The following is a 15,661-nucleotide window of genomic DNA, read 5'->3' on the forward strand; positions in this document are numbered from 1 at the left end:
AGTTACAGAGATAATGCCTGTAAGCAGAGACCCCCACCAGTGATCCACACTGAATTATAAACCTTTGCTGTGGCAAGTTGCATGGACAGAGGGATTTTTTGTTCTGTTTTTGTAGGCAGTTTTATTTTTTAATTTTTTAACAGCTCTTTTCTTGCCCTATGCCAAGTTTTCTCTACTTTGCACTATTAACTTATTGGACTAGGTAAATCTTTGCTGTGGGGGCTATGCATTATAGCATCTCTGGTTTCTATTCATTAGATGCTCACAGCACCTGTCCTCCTCCATCAGTGACAATCAGAAATGTCTCCAGTATTCCAAACATCCCCTTAAGAGTAAAATCACCCCTATTTGAGAACTACTGGTCTAATATAGTCAGGTTTCTAATATAGTCAGGTTTATAAAAGAGTTCTCTACTTTTTTATATAATGAGTTTCTGAAAATTTTGAATTCAGAGTCTGAAAGATGAGCAATATATTTATGTTATAAAGAGTTTTGTTATAGAAGACAAATAAAAGGGAGATAAACCTTTTTAACCTACAATTGCGTTCAGTAGCACATTACATGGAGAAGGCAATGGCATCCCACTCCAGTACTCTTGCCTGGAAAATCCCATGGGCAGAGGAGCCTGGTAGGCTGCGGTCCATGGGGTCGCAAAGAGTCGGACACGACTGCGACTTCCCTTTCACTTTTCACTTTCATGCATTGGAGAAGGAAATGGCAACCCACTCCAGTGTTCTTTCCTGGGGAATCCCAGGGGTGGGGGAGCCTGGTGGGCTGCCGTCTCTGGGGTCACACAGAGTCGGACACGACTGAAGCAACTTAGCAGCAGCAGCACATTACGAGGCTGTTGTTGCAGTAATTTTTCCATGTTTTCAAACTCTGCGTTTTTCCTTCACCACTGAACCCACATTTGATCACCATAAATCCATTGAACTGTAGCTTGAAGTTCAAGCATTATCACTGAAAGCATAGAGAAGGACTTTCATCTGTGTCACAATTTTGTAAGACCTGTGCTTTTTGTTTTTATAAGGTACATTTCAATCTTCCATTTTCCATTCATTTTTATGAAATGAAAATAAATATCAAATTAATCAAATAAATATCCCTATATAACAAAGATGGCCACAAAGCCAGACTCAAATTGGTGACACTCATTTTAATTTTTTTTAGTTTCATTCTTCTTTTATATTAGATTACAGTTGATTTACAGTGTTGTTAGTTTCAGGTGTACAGCAGTGATTCAGTTCTATATATACAGATGTCCAGTTTTTTCATTCAATTCCCATATAAATTATTAAAAATTATTGAGTAGAGTTTCCTGTGCTATATAGTAGGTCCTTGTTGATCATCTGTTTTATATATCGTACTGTGTATATGCTGATCTCAACTCCTAATTTACCCCTTCTCTGTCTTTCCATTTTGGTAACAATAAGTTTGTTTTTTGAAATCTGTGAGTCTGGTTCTGTTTTTTAAATAAGTTCATTTGTATCATTTTTAAAGATTCCATGTATGAGTAGTAGCATACAATATTTGTCTTTCTTTGTCTGATTTACTTCACTCAGTATAATAATCTCTAGGTCCATCTATTTGCTGCAGATGGCATTATTTCATTCTTTTTATTGGTTGAGTAATATTCCATTGTATATATATATTTCATCTTCTCTATCTATTCCTCTGTCACTGGACATTCAGGTTACTTCCATGACTTGGCTTTTGTAAATAGTGCTGCAAAGAACATTGGGGTGCATGTATCTTTTTGAATTACAGTTTTCTTCAGATAAATGCACAGGAGTGGGACTGCTGGGTCATTCTATTTTTAGAACTATTGTTCTTCATAGTGTGTGTGTATAAAGTTGCTCCTCCATATTGTTCTCCATAGTGTGTATGTGGGTGTGTGTAAAGATGCTCAGTTGTGTCTGACTCTTTGAGACATCATGGTCTATAGCCCACCAGGCTCCTCTGTCCATGGAATTTTCCAGGCAAGAATACTGGAATTGGTTGCCATTTCATACTCCGGGGGATCTTCCTGAGCCAGGCATTGAACCCACATTTCTTGTGTCTCCTGCATTGGCAGGCATATTCTTTACCACTGCATCACCTGGAAAGCCCTGTTCTCCATAGTGGTTGTATCAATTTACATTCTCACCAACAGTGCAAAAGAGTTCTTTTTTCTCCACACCCTCTCCAGAATTTATTGTTCATAGACTTTTTGATGATGGGCATTATGAGTGTGAAGTGATACCTCACTGTAGTTTTGATTTGCATTTCTCTGAAGATTAGCAATTTTCATATACAGCATATTTTCATGTGCTTTTTGGCCATCTGTATATCTTCTTTGGAGAAATATCTATTTAGATATTCTGCTAATTTTGATTAAGTTATTTTGATGTTTAGCTGCATAAGCAGTTTGTATATTTTGGAGATTCATCCCTTGTCTATTGCTTCATTAGCAAATATTTTCTCCCATTCTGTGAGTTGTCTTTTTAAAAAAATTTTTATTGGAGTATAGTTGGATATACAATGTTATAGGTTATACAAGGTTATTGGATATACAAGGTTATAGGTTGTTTTATCACTTTGTTTATGGTTTCCTTTGCTTTGTAAAAACTTTTTAAGCTTAAGTCCCATTTGCTTATTTTCATTACTCTAGGAGGTGGATCCAAATATGGCAAATAATGTTCTGCCTATGTTGTCCTCTAAGAGCTTTATAGTATCCAATTTTATGTTTATTTAGGTCCTTAATCCATTTTGGGTTTATTTTTGTGTATGGTATTAGAGAATTTTCTAGTTTCATTCTTTTACATGTAGCTGTCTGGTTTTCCCAGCATTGCTTATTGAAGAGATTGTCTTTTCTCCATTGTATATTCTTGTCCCATTTGTCATAGGTTAATTGAGCATAGGTGCATGCATTTATTTCCAGGATTTTTATCCTAATCCATTGATCTAGATTAATGTTTTTGTGCCAGTACTGTTACTGTTTTGATTACTGTAGCTTTGTAGTATAGTCTGAGCTTAGAGACTCCAGCTCCATTTTTCTTTCTTGGGATTGCTTTGGCTATTTGAGGTCTTCTGTGTTTCCATACAAATTAAAATTATTTAAATCTAGTTCTGTGAAAAATGTCATTGGCAATTTAATAAGGATTGCATTGAATCTATAGATTGTCTTAGGTAGTACAGTCATTTTGGCAATATTGATTCTTCCCTCCAAGACCATGGAATTCTGTTTGCCTTCTTTGATTTTCATTGTCATCTTATAGTTTTCAGAGTACAAGTCTTTTGCCCCCTCAGCTATGTTAATTCCTAGGTATTTTCTTCTTTTTGATACAATAGTAAATGGGATTGTTTCTTTAATTTCTTTCTGATGTTTTGTTGTTAGTGTATAGAAATGCAAGAGTTTTCTATGTATTAATTTTGTATCCTGAAACCTTACCATATTCATTAACGAGCTCTAGAAGTTTTCGGTCAGCATCTTTAGGATTTTCTATGTATGGTATCGTGACATCTGCAAATAGATGCCAATTTCCAATTTGTATTTCTCTTCTTTTTCTTTTCTGATTGCTGTGGCCAGGGTTTCCAAAACTATGCTGAATAAAAGTGTCAAGAATGGACATGCTTGTTTTGTTCCTGATCTTAGAGGAAGTGCTTTCAGCTTTTCACCATTGAGTATGATGTTAGCTGTGTGTTTGTCATACATGGACTTTATTGTGTTAAAGTAGTTTCTCTCTATGCCCACTTTTTGAAGAGGTTTTTTTTTGTTTTTGTTTTTTTTTTTTTAACCATAAATGGATGTATGTTGAATTTTATCAAAAGTTTTTTTTTTTTTTGCATCTATTCAATATGGTTTTTATTCTTCAGTTTGTTAATGTGTATCACACTGATTGATTTGCAGATATTGAAAAATCCTGTATCCTTAGGGTAAATCCCACGTCATCATGGTTTATGACTCTTTTAATGTATACTTGACTGATGCTGAAGCTCAAACTCCAATACTTTGGCCACCTGATGTGAAGAACTGACTCATTTGAAAAGACCCTGATGCTGGGAATGATTGAAGGTGGGAGATGGGGATGACAGAGGATGAGATGGTTGGATAGCGTTACTGACTCAATGGACGTGAGTTTGAGTAAACTCCAGGAGTTGGTGATGGACAGGGAAGCCTGTCATGATGCAGTCCATGGGGTTGCAAAGAGTTGGACACAACTGAGCAATTGAACTGAACTGGATTTGGTTTGCTAGTGTTTTGTTGAAGATTTTTGCATCTATTTTCATCAGTGATATTGGCCTCTAATATTCTATTTTTTGTGTCTGGTTTTGGTATCAGGGAGATGGCAGCCTCATAGAATGAATTTGGAAGTGTTCCTTCCTCTGAAGTATTTTGGAATACTTTTAGAAGGATAGGTGTTAATTCTTCTCTAAATGTTTGATAGAATTCTCCTGTGAAGCCATCTTGTCCTCGACTTTTGTTTGCTGAAGTTTTTAAAATCAGTTTCAATTTCAGACTTGTGATTGGTCTGTTATATTTTCTATTCCTGGTTCATTCTTGAAAGATTGTACCTTTTTCAAAATTTTCCAATTTCTTTTAGGTTGTCCATTTTATTGGTATATAGTTGCTTGAGATTCTTTAAATCATAAAGAATGATTCTTATGATTCTTTGTATTTCTATGGTAACTTCTATGGCAACTTCCCTTGTAACTTCTCCTTTTTATAGATTTGGGCCCTCTCCCTTTTTTTCTTGCTGAGTTTAGCTAAAATTTTCTAAATTTTATCTTTTTAAAGACCCAGTTTTTAGTTTCATTAACCTTTTCTTTCTTTTCTTCCTTTTTTTTTTTTTTTTTGGTCTCTAGTTCGTTTATTTTGCTCTGATCTTTATGGTTTTTTTCCTTCTACTAACTCTGGGTTTTGTTCTTCTTTCTTTAATATCTGTCAGTGTAAGGTTAGGTTGTTTATTTGAGATTTTTCCTATTTGCTGAGGTAAGTGTGTATCACTATAAACTTCCTTCTTAGAACTGTGTTTGCTGCTTTTCATAGGTTTTTGAGCATCATGTTTTCATTTTCATTTGTCTTTAGGTATTTTTTTATTTCCTCTCTCATATCTTAAGTGATCTATTGGTGTTTGTAGCATATTATATAACCTCCACATGTTTGTGTGTTTTACAGGTTTTTTTTCTTCATGTAATTGATTCCTAATCTCATAGTGTTATGGTTAGAGAAGATACCTGATATAATTTTAATCTTCTTAAATTTACCAAGGCTTGCTTTGTGGCCCAACATGTAATCTGTCCTGGAGAATGTTCCAAGTACACTTGAGAAGAATGTATATTCTGCTGCTTTTGGATGGAATGAATATTAAGTCCATCTAGTCTAATATGTCATTTAAGACCTTTGTTTCCTTATTGACTTTCTGTCTGGATGATCTGCCCATTGATGTAAGTGGAGTGGTAATGTCCTCCACTATTATTTTGTTACTCTCGATTTCTCTTTTTATGGCTGTAAGCATTTGCCTTATATATTGAGGTGCTCCTATCTTGGGTGCATATATATTTATAATTGTCCTATTTGTTGGATTGATTCCTTGATCATTAGGTAGTGTATTTCTTTGTCTCTTATTACAGTCTTTATTTTAAAGTCTATTTTGTCTGACATGCATGTACAATTAATGTAATTGTGAGCTTTCCCACTAATAATTTTCTTGTTTCTAGTTGTAGCCTTTTCTTTTCCACCTAGTGAAGTTCCTTTAGCATTTGTTGTAAAGCTCATTTGGTGGTGCTAAATTGTCTTAATACTTGCTTGTCTGTAAAGCTTTTGATTTCTCTACTGTATATAAATGAGAGCTTTGCTGGGTAGAGTACTCTTGGTTGTAGGTTCTTTCAATCATTTTAAATATATCATGCCTCTTCCTTCTGGTCTGCAGAGATTCTGTTGAAAGATCAGCTAATAACCTTATATGAATTCCCTTGTATTTTATTTTGTTATTTGTTTCTTTCCCCTTGTTGCTTTTAATATTTCTCTTTGTTTTTAATTTCTTAACTTGATTAATATCTCAGTGTGTTCCTCCTTGAGTTTATACTGTATGAGACTCTCTGTGCTCCTTGGACTTGAGTGTTTCATTCCCCATGTTAGGGAAGTTTTCAGCTATTATCTCTTCAAATATTTTCTCAGACCCTTTGTCTCATCACCTTCTGGGACCGTATAATGTGAATGTTGGTATGTTTTATATTGTACCAGATGTCCCTTACACTGTCCTAATTTCTTTTCATTCTTCTTTCATTCTCCTGTTGTGCAGCAGTAATTTCTACCAATCTGTCCTCCAGCTCACTTATTCATTCTTCTGCCTCATTTATTCTACTCTTGATTCCTTATAATGTATTTTTCACTTCAGTTATTATATTGTTCATCTCTGTTCTTTAAAGATTCTAGCTCTTTATTAAAGCTTCTTGTATTCTCTCAGTCTTTGCCTCTGTTCTTTTTCTGAGATCTGGATCATCATTACTATTACTACTCTAAATTCTTTTTCAGCTAGATTACCTACCTCTACTTCACTTATTCTTCTGGAGTTATATATTGTTCTTTTGTTTGGGACATATATCTCTGCTGTCTCATTCTGTGAGAAAATTTTCTGTGTTGTGGTCTCTGTTCCTCAGGCTGCAAGGTTGTAGTTCCTCTTGCTTCTGGTGTCTGTGCCCTGGTGAGTGAGGCTAGTCTAAAAGGCCTGTGCAGGCTTCGTAGTGGGAGAAACTGGTGCTTGCCAACTGATGGGTGGACCTGGTTCTTGTTCTTCTGGTGGGTAGGGCCATGTCAAGGAGTGTGCTTATAGGTGGCTGTTGGCTCAGGATGAATATAGGTAACCTATCTGCTGATGGAAGAACCTCTTGATGAGAGTGAAAGAGGGGAGTGAAAAAGCTGGCTTAAAACTCAACATTCAAAATACTAAGATCATGGCATCTGGTCTCATCACTTCATGGCAAATAGATGGGGAAACAATGAAAATAGTGACAGACTTTATTTTCTTAGGCTCCAAATCTTTGCAGATGGTGACTGCAGCCCTGAAATTAAAAGACGCTTGCTCCTTGGAATGCTCAAACTACTGCACAATTGCATTCATCTCACACGCTAGTAAAGTAATGCTTAAATTTCTCCAAGCCAGGCTTCAGCAATATGTGAACCATGAACTTCCTGATGTTCAAGCTGGTTTTAGAAAAGGCAGAGGAACCAGAGATCAAATTGCCAACATCCGCTGGATCATCGAAAAAGCAAGAGAGTTCCAGAAAAACATCTATTTCTGCTTTATTGACTATGCCAAAGCCTTTGACTGTGTGGATCACAATAAACTGTGGAAAATTTTTCAAGAGATGGGAATACCAGACCACCTGATCTGCCTCTTGAGAAATTTGTATGCAGGTCAGGAAGCAATAGTTAGAACTGGACATGGAACAACAGACTGGTTCCAAATAGGAAAAGGAGTACATCAAGGCTGTATATTGTCACCCTGTTTATTTAACTTCTATGCAGAGTACATCATGAGAAACACTGGACTGGAAGAAACACAAGCTGGAATTAAGATTGCTGGGAGAAATCTCAATAACCTCAGATATGCAGATGACACCACCCTTATGACAGAAAGTGAAGAGGAACTAAAAAGCCTCTTGATGAAAGTGAAAGTGGAGAGTGAAAAAGTTGGCTTAAAGCTCAACATTCAGAACACGAAGATGATGGCATCTGGTCCCATCACTTCATGGGAAATAGATGGGGAAACAGTGGAAACAGTGTCAGACTTTATTTTTCTGGGCTCCAAAATCACTGCAGGTGGTGATTGCAGCCATGAAATTAAAAGACGCTTACTCCTTGGAAGGAAAGTTATGACCAACCTAGATAGCATATTCAAAAGCACAGACATTACTTTGCCAACAAAGGTTCATCTAGTCAAGGCTATGGTTTTTCCTGTGGTCATGTATGGATGTGAGAGTTGGACTGTGAAGAAGGCTGAGTGCTGAAGAATTGATGCTTTTGAAGTGTGGTGTTAGAGAAGACTCTTGAGAGTCCCTTGGACTGCAAGGAGATCCAACCAGTCCATTCTAAAGGAGATCAGCCCTGGGATTTCTTTGGAAGGAATGATGCTAAAGCTGAAACTCCAATACTTTGGCCACCTCATGCGAAGAGTTGACTCATTGGAAAAGACTCTGATGCTGGGAGTGATTGGGGGCAAGAGGAGAAGGGGACGACAGAGGATGAGATGGCTGGATGGCATCACTGACTCAATGGACGTGAGTCTGGGTGAACTCCGGGAGTTGGTGATGGACAGCGAGGCCTGGCGTGCTGTGATTCATGGGGTCACAAAGAGTTGGACACGACTGAGCGACTGATCTCATCTGATCTGATTTGCTCCTTGGAAGAAAGGTTATGACAAACCTAGACAGCATGTTAAAAAGCAGAGACATTACTTTGCTGACAAAGGTCCACCTAGTCAAAACTATGGTTTTCCAGTAGTCATGTATGCATGTGAGAGTTGGACCATAAAGTAGGCTGAACACTGAAGAATTGATGCTTTTGAATTCTGGTGCTGGAGAAGACTCTTGACAGTCCCTTGGACTTCAAGGAGATAAAATCAGTCGATCGTAAAGGAAATCAATCCTGAATATTCATCAGAGGGACTGATGCTGAAGCTCCAATACTTTGGCCACCTGATGTGAAAAACTGACTCATTGAAAAAGACCCTGATGCTGGGAAAGACTGAAGACAAAAGGAGAAGGGAATGATGGAGGGTGAGATGGTTAGATAGCATTACTGACTCAGTGGACATGAATTTGAGCAAACTCAGGGAGAGAGTGAAGGACAAGGAAGTCTGACTGCAGTCCATGGGGTTGCAAAGAGTTGGACACAACTTAGAGTTGGACTGAACAACTGCTGATGGGTAGGGCTGTGTCCCCGCTCTACTGGATGTTTGGCCTGAGGCATCCAGCTCTGGAGTCTAGAGGCTGTTGGGTGGGGCCAGGTCTCACTGGCTAAATGGAGCCCTCCAGGATGGCTCATGTCAATGAATAGTCCCTTGGACCTCCGCCACCAATGTTCTTGCCCCACAGTATGCCACAGCCATCCACTGCCTCCCCAGGAGTCCCTCCAAGACCCACAGATAGGTCTGGCCCCGATTCTTGTGGTTTTCTCTGGGTCCCAAAGCATGTGAAACCTTGTCTACACCCTCAGAGGCAGAGTTTCTGTTTTTTTTTTTTTTTTTTAATTTTATTTTTAAACTTTACATAATTGTATTCGTTTTGCCAAATATCAAAATGAATCCATCACAGGTATACTTTGCCAGCTCTGTAGAGTACCTGCACACAAGCCCTGTTGGCCTTCACTCTAAGTGCTCTGGGGGCTCCTCCCCCTAATGCCAGACCCCCAGGCTGGGTAGCCTGATGTGGGGCTCAGAAGTCTCACTCCCATGGGAAAACCTCTTGGCTATGATTATTTTCCATTTGGGGTGTTGCTCACCCAGTATGGGATTTGATTATATTGAGAAAGTGCCCTTGCTATCATCTCTTGTGGCCTTTTGCTTTGGATATAGAATATCTTTTTTTGGTAGGGTTGAGTCTTTTTTTGTCAGTGATTATTTGGCAGTTCGTTGTGATTTTGATGTTTTTATGACAAGAGGTGAGCTCAGGTCCTTCTACTTCACCATCTTGTCTTTCTTCCATGACCTGTCCTTGATTTTCATTGAACTGTTCACTGTGGAGACTGAATGAGATAGATGCTTGTCTGCTGATATACAAAAGTACATTTTACTTTTACCTTCCTTAGTCTTAATTCATTTTTCCTATGCCTAGTTTCTCCCTTGCTGAGTTTATTTCCTCTTTCCCATCTCAATCTCTAGACTAGGCAGTGTAGTGTTTGGACTATTTGTGTGGCTCAGCAGAGGCATCCTCAGGTCTCAGTACTGAGCACCTGATCTTATACACAGACCCCCCTGATGTTTAAGGCACTTTGCTCTCACTGAAGTTGAACACTTGCCTGGGAACACCCGCCTGGGAACACCCTCCATTGGCTCCTGCTTTTGTGGAGAAACATTACAGATAGTTGAATGTCTGATAAAACAAGGATAAAGAGGGCAGAGTCCTTGCTCTTTTAGGCATTTGTCATTTAGTGATGGAAACAGATGCAGCCTCAAGTAATAGAAGAATTGTGTAAAAAGAGAGGGACACTGGAGTGACTAAATTCAAAGTAGAAATACTGGGGTTGAAGTGTGTTATCCAAGTGCATTCTAGTGGAGAGGGTTAAAAGAATATCTCCATCTGAACCAGCAGCACAGATCTGATGGAGGTCCTCTTTTAGAACCCAACTACAAGTATGGTCTTCCTCAATCAAACCTGTGATCAGAGCACAGAAAATATTGCATTTGAAATTCATTTCTCTGAATGCTTGGAAATGGTTTTGTTGAATTAGTGGATTCAATAGATCAGTCTTTGGTTAAGTCTTCTGATATTAGTAGACAGTGTGATTAAAGACTTTGGTCAGACCACCAGTGTTGGGATTAAAAATCTGCCATGTACCACTGTGTGACTTCCACCATATAATAATTTAAATTCTTTGCTTCAGTTTTCTTATGTGTAAAAATTCGATCAAGAAACTCTATTTGATAGAGTATTGTGAGAATTATGATCCTAAAGGAAATCAGTCCTGCGTTTTCATTGGAAAGACTGATGTTGAAGCTGAAACTCCAATATTTTGGCCACTTGATGCAAAGAGCTGACTCATTTGAAAAGACCCTGATGCTGAGAAAGAAGATTGAAGGCAGGAGGAGAAGGGGACGACAGAGGATGAGATGGTTGGATGGCATCTAGATTCAATGGACGTGAGTTTGGGTAAACTCCAAGAGTTGGTGATGGACAGGGAAGCCTGGTGTGCTGCGATTCATGGGGTCACAAAGAGTCAGACACAACTGAGTGACTGAACTGAACTGAACTGTGAGAATTAAATGTTAATGCCTGTCATGTGCCCAAAACAGTGTCTGGCACCTAGTAAAGTTCTTGATAATTGTTATCTCTTATTAATATTTATTTGTGATACCTTATAGAATTAATTTATTCTTTCGAGCAGTATACTATAAGAACTGATGATTTTATCTTTAAAAAAATCACATTTGTAATTATAATTTCTTTTTTGTATAGTGACTCAGTCCCAATAAATCTCTTCATCTTTTTGTTGTCGGTAACATGTGACTAGATTTCCATCATTAACAGACTATTTCTAGAGATGCCAATGTCTCAGAAATCATTCTATTGTTTCAAAATAGGAAGCAACTTTGATGGACTATCTTTTTTTCCTTTACTTAAAAAGTGTGTTTCTACTGTTATTATAGAACTTTGGTGTTCATTTTATTTTTCTACTCAAATTTTTCCGACTTTTAAAAATAAGAATAAATGCACTCCACAAAGCACTGCAAAAGTCTCAAATTCATTTGCTGTTCTTATGCTTTTCTTAGACATGTGCAGTTTTGATTTTCCTCAGCACCTTGAGTGTGAGAGATGGATGGCTAGTGTCTGGAATCTTCTGACCTAGGTTAAAAGGCCTCAAGAGGCATGAACAGACTAGACTCATAAATATCATAAAGTAGTCATATTACAGCCACCTTCTCTATGCAATAGGCCCTTAAAGGTGAACATAACAACTTTATGTAGGCCTCATAAACAGCATCTTTCTCTCCTGGCATAAATATAACCACACTTTTAGAAAACATTTTTGAAAGAAAAAGATCAGATTTAGAGATTAGGAGTTTTTATCTCAGAGACAATTCCTAGGGAAGGCTTCAAGTTTATGAAGGGTATTATTGCAGAGAATAGGGACCAGCTGTTCTCTATCTCTCAAGAATCCCAAAGAGAGGGCTAAGCCTCAGCATGAAGTAATTAGGTTGGTATGAAGAGGAATTTCCTGATGGTGAGAGTAAAACATTGAAAGGAATGCCTTAAAATCTGAAAGAACTCCGAAAGCAGAATGATTCTCCTGGAGCACTCTCCACATCTGAAATCTACTAAAGCCTTAAGCTTTCCAGAAGTGTGAAATAACACATCTACGTTCCTCAACAGGCATTCCTAACATGCTAAAGGATCACATGTGGTGGTGGTGTGTTCGGTATATATTTTCTATAGATGGTCTGCAGTTTGTACTTTGCTTTCTCACGTGGTTCCAGTGATATAGTCTAGGAGGTAGAATTGTGTCATCTTTGAAATCAGACATACGTGGCAGGCATCCACGTTCTACTGTTTTGATTCAGAGGCTCACTGTGTGGTGTCTGACAAGTTGCTTCATCCCTCTGAGACTTAATCTTCTATAATAAAGGAGGATATGTGTGTGTGTTAGTCGTTCAGTTGTGTTTGACTCTGCAATCCCATGGACTGTAGCCCACAAGGCTGCTCTGTCCATGGGATTCTCCAGGCAAGAATACTGGAGTGGCTAGTCATTTCCTCCTCCAAATATAGGAGGACAGTTAAGGAAAAAAACTAATCATTGAATTTAGGTCACAGATAAAATGCTAGCACATAGTATTTAACATCTATTAGTTAAAATAAAGTATGAAAGTGAAAATGTTAGTCACTCAGTCATGTCCAACTCTTTGCAATCCCATGAACTGTAGCCCACCAGGCTCCTCTGTCCATGGAATTCTCCAGGCAAAATTACTGAGTGACCATTCTATTCTCCAGGGGATCTTCCCAACCCAGGGATCGAACCCAGGTATCCCACATTGCAGGGAGATTCTTTACCATCTGAGCCACCAGGGAAGCCTATATTTATGTATGCACATATACATATGCATACATTAAGTAGGAGTATTTTGTAGAAAAAAAATCCTTATGGGAGACAAAACTTAAATAGATGCATAAGTACATAGTACCTGACATTAAAGTCTTTGTCCTACAAAAATGTCACAGATTCATTTTAAAAGCAAAATGCCACCTGGAAATTTAAAAATTCTCTCAATTCTTGGTCAAAAAAAAAAAAAAAACCAAAATAAAATGTCAGAATATCTAGAAAATATCATTAATTAAAACATTAAATGTCAGGACCCATGGGATACAGCTAAAACCATGCTTAGAGGAAAAACACAACCTTCGGTGTTTTTATAGATGAAGGAGACTAAATGAATTAAGCATCAATTTAAAAAATTAGTCAAAGACTAGACAATAAACCTAAAGAAAAATTGAATGAAAGAATTCACAAGTTAAAAGCAAAAATTAATGAAATGCAAAACAGAAAAACCATAAGCCTGAAAAATTAATTCAAGAACTGGTTCTTTGAAAAGCTAGTTAAAAGGAGAAAAGCACAAAATAAGAAATAAGGATGGGTAAATGTTAAGTTGTACAGACTATTTTTTAAATCTTCATAGTCTCAATTTTCCCCACTTGCAAAAACGGGGATGTTCATAATAATGGCTTCATAGAGTCATGGTGAGAACAAGGAAATTAATCCTTATAATGGATTTATCAGAGTATCTTGAAATGAGATAAAGTTTCAATAAATGATAGTTCGTATTTTCATTATTAAAAATTTTCTTCTCCCCCCACCCCCCAAAAAAGAATGGATAAATGACGATACAGAGGAAATGGAAATAATTGATTCTTGTTCAACTCAAAACTGCAGTGAAATGGAATAATTTTTAGAAATAGGTAAATTGCTAAAACCATGCTCAGAAGAAGGCCATTTATTCAGAGTTCATTTACAATACAAGAGATTGATGAAATTTGTTTAAAGCACTAGTGATTCCTTATGAGATCACTAGCATTTAGATGCAATTATAAAGGTAAGAAAAAAAGGAGACAGAAATTTAAAAGAAAGAGGTAAATTAATGTTTATAAGCAACAATTTATATATTAAAACCTAAGAGAATCAATTAAAAAATTCCTATTGACCATAAAGAAAATTGGTAAGTTGTTTGTATACAAAATTCATGTTAAAAGTATGGTGGGAAAAATATATTAATAATAACAATGAATAAGTATTTTAAAAAGGAATAATCTTAAGAAATGTGTAAGAATTTTATGAAGAAAATTCTAATACACAAACGAAGGCTTGAATAAATGGAAAAGTACCTGCTATTCTTGGAAGGAATATTAAAAAGCAGAGACATTACTGACAAAGGTCTGTATGGTTTTTCCAATAGTCATGTATGGATGTGAGAGTTAGATGATAAAGAGTGCTGAGTGCTGAAGAATTGATGCTTTTGAACTGTGGTGTTGGAGAAGGCTCTTGAGAGTCCCTTGGACAGCAAGGAAATAAAACACATCAACCCTAAAGGAAATCAGTCCTGAATATTCATGGGAAGGACTGATGCTAAAGCTGAAGCTCCAATACTTTGACCACAGGATGTGAAGAACTGACTCATTGGAAAAGACCATTATGTTGGGAAAGATTGAAGGCAGATGGAGTAGAGGATGACAGAGGATGAGTTGGTTGGATGGCATCACCGACTTGATGGACATGAGTTTGAGCAAGCTCCAGGAGATGGTGATGGACAAGGAAGCCTGGTGTGCTGCAGTCCATGGGGTCGTAAAGAATCAGACACGACTGAATGACTGAGCTGAACTGATTCTTCAAAGGGAAGACTGAAAATTACAATGTTTCTTGTATCTCCAAATTAATCACTCTACTTAATGTAAGTCAATTAAAAATAATAACAAGTTTTTCCTTTTCTTTCCTTTCCTGTTTTTGAACTAAGGGATTTGAAAATTTAAGAGGAAAATTAAACATACCATAATAATCAAAATGATTCTGAAAATAAGAGTAATGAAGAGGAATAAGAGATGCAGATTTTAAAACATTTAAAGCTAGAATTTTTATGTTTTTAATTTTTATTTTATATTGGGGTATAGATTTACAATGTTGTTTTAGTTTTAGATGTACAGCAAAGTGGTTCAGTTATACGTACACATATATTCATCCTTTTTCAGATTGTTTTCCCATATAGGTTGTTTTCAGAATATTGAATAGAGTTCTCTGTGCTATTCAGTAGGTCCTTGTTGATTATCTATTTTATGTATAGTAGTATGTATATGTTAATCCCAAACTCCTAATGTACTCCTCCTTCCTCACTGTTCCCCTTTGGTAATGATAAGTTTGTTTTTGAAGTTTATGAGCTTGTTTCTGGTTTGTAAATATGTTCACTTGTGCCATATTTTGGATTCCACATATAAGTGATATCATATACTTGTCTCTCTGGCTTACTTAGCATGAATCTCTAGGTCCACTCATGTTGCTGCAAATGGCATTGTCTCGTTGTTTTTAATGGATGAGTAATTTTCCACTGAATATATGTACCTCATCTTCTCTCTCAATTCCTCTGTCAATGGACATTTAGGTTGCTTTCGTGCCTGGCTACTATAAATAGTGGTGTACTGAACATTGGGGTGCATGTATCTTTTCATGTTACGGTTTTCTCCAGGTTGACGTCCAGGAGTGGGCTTGCAGGGTTGTATGACACAGGAGTTCTATTTTTACTTTTTTAAGGAACCTCCATATTGTTCTCCATAGTAACTATACCAAGTTACATCCCCACCAGCAATGTATTCTCTATACCTTTTCCAGCACTTATTGCTTGTAGACTGTAGAATTTTTAATGATGGACATTCTGAATGGTGTGAGGTGATACCTCATGGTAGTTTTGCTTTGCATTTCTCTAAC

At 37.1% G+C, this 15,661-nt stretch overlaps 1 long non-coding RNA gene across 1 annotated transcript in view; it reads left to right on the forward strand.

The window, feature by feature from the left end:
- Positions 1–15,661, forward strand: part of LOC133248145 (uncharacterized) — a 58,566-nt gene that overhangs the window by 16,572 nt on the left and 26,333 nt on the right. The window lies entirely within an intron of this gene.

The sequence above is a fragment of the Bos javanicus genome, chromosome 1, assembly GCF_032452875.1.
Source record: "Bos javanicus breed banteng chromosome 1, ARS-OSU_banteng_1.0, whole genome shotgun sequence".
NCBI lineage: Eukaryota > Metazoa > Chordata > Mammalia > Artiodactyla > Bovidae > Bos > Bos javanicus.